Here is a 6669-nt window from a genome sequence, read left to right as displayed (position 1 = left end):
AGTTAAAGTGTTCTGGTAGGATCTGGATCAGTTTGGTTTGTTAGAGTAAAGTACGTACGTACATCTGGTGTACATGATAGGCCATCAAGTTTATTTATATAACACATTACCAACGGTCGGTGCTGCAGAAAGTGCTTAACAATGAAAAATGCCATTTAAATAAATGAAAGGCACAATAATAATTCAGTAAAATATAGAAAATAAATAAATAAAAGTAAAGTATAAACTGTCAGAAAAGATGAAGAGGGAGAAGATGTCAGTCGCCTCCACCTGTAAAACCATTTTTGTTTAGTTGTCTCGCTGTTACCCTGTTGTGCACCTGTTGCAAGTGCTGCTATTACACTAAGTGTCTGAGAATAGTTTCATGCTGTGATGGTGAAGTCAGGGTTTGGCACTGATGAGAACAAGTTACCGTGCTTCTGTAGGGTCTTTCAGCTCCTTGACTCATTTTCATGCCAGTGCTGATCCTCTTATTCGTCTACATACAGGATGTTAGCAGCAAACAAGCAGCACTGTGTGTGTGCTACACACTCTGCTGTAAAGGCTCAGTGCTCTGACACTGACACAAGGATTATGCTGGCACTGAGTTTTTGACAGCAGCAATATCAACATCACATCAAATCACTTTCCTGCAGCTCATTTATTGTTGGAAATCCAGAGCTGTTGCTGTTTTATATATTATTCTATTTTTCCTCAGCCTGTGCAGGAAAGAACTGTTTTGTTATATTCTCTCTTATAACTTAACTGGTAAAGTAACAACACCTTTTCGGTTGTTAGTAACTTACCTTATTAACCATGTTGTGGAACAGCACAGGCATAACAATGCGCACATACACCACACTTGGTCTTCTCCACTTTACACAGAAAGTAGTACCACAAAAATATAAACTGATTTTACTAAATACATAACAGTTCCTCCCATCCAGCTTTGATGAACACAATAAGTATCAAACAATCAAGATATTTTCAGGCAAATGCCTACAACATAAATGGCCTGTATTTGTATGGCGCTTTTACTAGTCCCCCCTAGGGACCCCAAAGCGCTTTACACACCCAGTCATCCACCCATTCACACACTGGTGGAGGCAGCTACAGTTGTAGCCACAGCTGCCCTGGGGCAGACTGACAGAAGCGAGGCTGCCATATCGCGCCATCGGCCCTTCTGGCCATCACCAGTAGGCGGTAGGTGAAGTGTCTCGCCCAAGGACACAAACCCTGAACCTCAGGTGGTGAAGCGAAGGCAAACTCTTCTGAATCTTGAGGTGTAGATGTGCTCTCAGATTGCTGTGGAACCATGTGACTTTCCGCATCTAGAATGTGATCAACATGTCTACGGCAGACAAAGTTGGCTCCAACATTTATGGTGTATGTCAGTGGTCCGGTCCGTGACAGAATCGTGCCAGACTGCCAGTTCTGACTTGGGGCTCTGTAGTCTCTGGTGAGAACTTTTTGTCCAACATTGAAGAATCTGGTTTTGTTTCTTGTTGCTTCCAACATGGAAGACTGTTTATCTTGGACATCCTTGCGAATGTCTGGTTTCAGCAGATCTAGACGTGATCTCAGATTCCGTCCCATGAAGAGCATTGCAGGTGTGTGTCCAGTTGTTGCTTGTGTGGCATTCCTGTAAGCCAGTAAGAAATTGTCGATTTTTCTGTTGTAGCGGTCAATAAAAGCAACTAGCTTTCTTGACCGCTTGAAGGACTGGACAAACCGTTCAGTTTGTCCATTTGTTGCAGGACGATGGGGAGCTGAAGTGACATGTCGTATGCCGTTACTCCTAAGGAAACACTGGAACTTCTCTCCAGTAAAGTGACCACCATAGAATAGAATAGAATTCAACTTTATTGTCATTGCACATGCACAGGTACAGGGCAACATTGTCACTTACGAGCTGTTGTGGCAGACTTGTGCGTGCAAACAGTGACCGAAGACTATTGATTGTGCTGACACCTGTTGCTTGCTTTACGGGGAAGATTTCTGGCCACTTTGAGTGATCATCAACTACAACCAGGAACATTTGGTCCATAAATAGGCCAGCATATTCTATATGAATGCGTTGCCATGGAGCGGATGGCCACTCCCACACGTGTACAGGTGCTGTTTGAGGCTGGCGCAGCGTCTGCTGGCAACCAGTGCAGGATTTAGCCATATTCTCTATTTCACAGTCAATGCCTGGCCACCAAACATAGCTTCTAGCAAGACTTTTCATCTTAACCACACCCAAATGTCCATTGTGCAGTGAGTCCAGTCCCTTTGTACGTAGTTTGGGTGGAAGGATGACAGGAGTTCCCCACATGACAAATCCTCGGTAAACGGATAGTTGGTCTTTACGGGTGGAGTACGCAGAGAACTACCTAATGGCAGTTCTCTGCGTACTCCAGAGAATTACCTAAGTGCAGGACTGTTGAAAGGTTTGGTAGAAACTTGTGGTAATAATTAATTAAACCCAAGAATGAGCGTGGCTGACTCACATTTTTAGGTTCCGTGCCTTCAGGACTGCTTCAACTTTGTCCTCGGTTTTGTGGAGCCCAACTCTGTCGACCTTGTGTCCACAATTCTCAATGGCATCCTTAAAAAAACTCACATTTGTTTTTGTTTGCTCTCAGTCCATATTTTTCTAGCCTGGCCAGGACTGCTGTTAGGTTAGCCAGATGAGTCTCCTCATCAACACCAGTGACGATTATGTCATCCAGAAAACACTGTGTTCATGGAATGCCTTGTAGGACCTGATCCACGGCACGTTGTCATACTGCTGGGGCACTGGCGATACCAAATACCAGTCTGTTGTACTGATATAGGCCTTTGTGAGTGTTTATCACCAGATATTTCTTGGATGTCTCTTCTACTTCCATCTGGAGATAAGCCTGGGCAAGGTCAATTTTTGAAAAGTGTTTGCCACCTGCCACTGCTGTGACTATGTCTTCTATCCGTGGAAGTGGGTACTGATCTATGCGGGGAACTGGGTTCACTGAAACCTTAAAATCACCACAGATCCGCACACTGTCACTTGCTTTCTTGCTTACTGATACTATTGGTGTAGCCCAATCTGACCATTCCACCTTGGTGAGTATTCCTTGCTCTTCCAAGTGTAACCCAGATCATTGTTTGAGTATGGGATTTCTGATTATTTGGTAGTCACTGAACGCACCACTGTGCCGTGCGCATAGCCACTCTCTACTCCAGCTACAGAGTTTTTTCCTTCCGTTCATCCGATGAGGTGCATGCTGCTCTCATGCCCTCTGCGAGCTGGAAATTCGGGTACATTAGACATTTGAGTTGCTGTAAATAGTTTTAAAAACCTTTTATATGTGAAGCTAATGATTTAATATGTTGTTAGAAAAAGGAGTCTTGTAGCGGTTACGAACGTGAAGCTGAGCTGAATCCGACAGCCATTCGCCATTACACGAACCCCTCTGGTGAGTTAGCGTGCAGCTCATGTTCGTATGAAATGTTTTGTGCCTTATTATACTGCAGCGAGGTATCAAATCTACCGCTGTCATGTTTGTTAAGAAAGAGGCTAAATATTGTATAACGTGTGTTATTGGCTGACTGTTAGCAAGCTAGCCATTAAATGAGCCTGGCTAATGTCCTGAAATGGCGGCCGACACGAGGTCAGTTACAGTGTTATTATGTTATGCCTAAGAGAACAGCATTAATAAACATTGTTAACAGCATTTATGTTCTGTTCTGTTTTTATTTTGACAAACCTGTATTATTATAATGGTATGTCTGTTAAATAAGCCGTTAGTGACATGGACACTGAGTCAGTGGTACTGAGACTTACGAATATTTTAGTTAATTCTTCTGCACACTTGTATGTAGGCTGGTTTGTTTGCCCTTTTGGTGCCCTGGATCCTACTGGATGAACTGCCTTGTGGAAGTCCTCATCTGATGACTCTGCTGAACCGTCCTGGCAAATAGATGGTCATTGCTGCGGGTGGATACTTCTGCCTGCTGGATGCTATTATTGGATGCTACACCGTTCCAACAGAGCGGTAGGAACAATTCAAAGGACCCCAACGATGCACTTTACTTTTCCCTGAGCTCAGGTGATTTTCTTTTGGCCAAAGGACCTTAAAGGATACATATTTGATTTTATTTATTTTATTTTCCTTGTGACACTGAGTGGAAAGACACTACAAAAAAAAGGGTTTATTATTTAAAATTGTGTCAAATAAATGTGTTTATGCTAAATAATTGTTGTGTCCATTGTGTGCTGGAAGCCTTATTGTTCCTGTGGTGGAGCAGCTACTACCAATCTCCTTTACGAAACTAGCCTCTGATGGGATACAGATATTTGGGATACATTTGATTTCTTGTAACCTATTTCTAGAGAAACTGTGATTCTGGGTTAAACATCGGGGTGAAATTGATGACACCAACACCTAGTGAATGGCCCAAGGTCAACAGTCCTGATTTCCACGCATTAAAGGTTTGGCGTAAGTACAGATTGCGTTACACAAGCGTTGGAGCTCTGCTTCGACTTTGGGGCATAAAGCATAAGGTACAGGACGTGCTTTGTGGAATCTTGGTTTTGCATTGGGCGATCGTGGCTGAAGAGTTGGGTGTTCGTCTTGTAATCGGAAGGTCGCCGGTTCGAGCCCCGGCTCGGACAGCCTCGGCCGTTGTGTCGTTGGGCAAGACACTTCACCTACCGCCTACTGGTGATGGCCAGAGGGGCCGATGGCACAATATGGCAGCCTCGCTTCTGTCAGTCTGCCCCAGGGCAGCTGTGGCTACAACTGTAGCTTGCCTCCACTAGTGTGTGAATGTGAGAGTGAATGAATAGTGGAATTGTAAAGTGCTTTGAGGGGTCCCGAAAAGCGCTATATAAATGCAATCCATTTCATTATTATTATTAATCCAGTATGATCTGTGCTTTAATATTTTTCAGGGTGCCGATTCCATCTTTGAACACCTGGGCATGGCTGTTAAGTATCTGTTTCAGTCTTTCATCCACAGAATGTGCACTTAGGCCTCGTTCCAGTCTCATTGACTTTATTTCTTTCCAGTTGAGGTGGATGTGTTTCACCAGTCACGCCCAAATAATGGCACACCTCCATTTTTCAGAACATAAAGTTCCAGGTTGCATTTCTTTTTCTCATATTCCACTTTCACTTTTAGTTTTCTCAGAGGAGTTATTCTTTCACCTGTGTATGTTTTCAGTTTCACTGAAGTGTGTTTCAGTTTCAGAATGGGGAATTTGTCTCTGTAATCTTCATATGAGATCAGTGAGAGGGCAGTATTTGTATGGCGCTTCCATCTGTAACTCAACCCCTTGTATTTTTGGTGTGAGCGATATTACATTATTATCTTTCTTGTGCATTGTGTACAGCTCCAGGCACTAACAGACCACCACTACCCAGTTTATTACTGGCTATTGTGCAGTCTCTGGAGAACAAGCTGTGCGAGTTTGGATCTCATTCCAGCGAGAGATGCAGGACTGCTGCGTGATCTGCCTCACAGAAACCTGGCAATCAGACAAGGTACTGGACTCCGCAATACAACTACCGGGGTTCTCTGTGCACCGCGTGGACAGGTCATGGGAGCTTACTGGGAAAAGCAGAGGCGGTGGTGTGTGTTTCATGATAGACAACAGCTGGTGTGATTATGCGAACGTGCACCCGGTCAAATCCTTCTGCTCACCGAACCTGGAGTACCTGATGATTAAGTGCCGGCCATTCTGGCTACCGAGGGAATTTACAGCAGTGATTATTACGACTGTTTGCATTCTCCCACAAGCCGACACTGACCGTGCACTCAGGGAACTGTACAGCGCGATCAACAGTGATGAAACCGCACACCCAGAGGCAGCGTTTATCACGACCGGGGACTTTAACAAAGGAACCCTGAAGAAACTTTCACCAAAACTCCACCAACACATCCATTTCAACACTCGTGGAGACCGGCTACTTGACCACTGCTACACCTCCTTCCGGGATGCGTACAAAGCCCTCCCCGCGCCCCATTCAGCCAATCAGACCACTGCTCCGTCCTGTTCCTGCCCGCCTACAGGCAGAAGCTGAAACAGGAAGCTCCAACCCTGAGGGCGGTGCACCGTTGGTTGGACCAATCGGAGTCCATGCTGCGGGACTGTTTTGATCACGCGGACTGGGAAATGTTTCACATGGCTGCTAATGACATCGATGAGTACACGGATTCAGTCTGCGGACTTATCAGAAAATGCGTGGAAGATGTCGTCCCATCCAGAACAGTTAAATCCTTCCCAAATCAAAAACCCTGGATTAATAGCAATGTTCGCACGGCACTGGCGGCACGGAGCACCGCTTTTACCTCCGCGAGCATATCGGACTACAAACACGCACATTACCAACTCCGGAAGACAATCAAAGCAGCCAAACGTGAGTACAGGGACAGGGTGGAGCAACAGTTTGACAACCCTCGGAGGATGTGGCAGGGACTAAACACAATCGCAGACTTTAGAGGGAAAACCAGCACACCGCAGACCACGGCCTCTCTGTGTGAGGATCTAAACGTATTCTACGCTAGATTCGACACAGCGATCACCATGAGACCGGACAGTGTGCGCACCGCGGATGACGTCAGTGCGCACACTGTGTCTGAGGAGGATGTGCGGAAGTGCTTCAGGAAGGTGAACGCACGCAAAGCTACTGGTCCAGACGGGATTCCCGGCCGCGTCCTCAAGTC

At 45.4% G+C, this 6669-nt stretch overlaps 1 long non-coding RNA gene across 1 annotated transcript; it reads left to right on the top strand.

Moving 5' to 3' along the window:
• The first annotated feature begins 3188 nt into the window (after positions 1–3188).
• Positions 3189–4197, top strand: LOC147304519 (uncharacterized). Its single transcript, XR_015126781.1, has 3 exons — positions 3189–3258; positions 3338–3416; positions 3823–4197. It is a non-coding gene; the product is annotated as an uncharacterized LOC147304519 (long non-coding RNA).
• Positions 4198–6669: the final 2472 nt, after the last annotated feature.

The sequence above is a fragment of the Aulonocara sp. 'chitande type north' Nkhata Bay genome, linkage group LG22 (genome assembly GCF_057382095.1).
Source record: "Aulonocara sp. 'chitande type north' Nkhata Bay isolate Kocher_YH1m ecotype deep benthic linkage group LG22, A_spYH_male_GT1.1, whole genome shotgun sequence".
In the NCBI taxonomy this organism is placed as follows: Eukaryota; Metazoa; Chordata; class Actinopteri; order Cichliformes; family Cichlidae; genus Aulonocara; species Aulonocara sp. 'chitande type north' Nkhata Bay.
The sequence above is the reverse complement of the archived record's forward strand: the minus strand, read 5'-3'. Positions and strand labels throughout refer to the sequence as shown.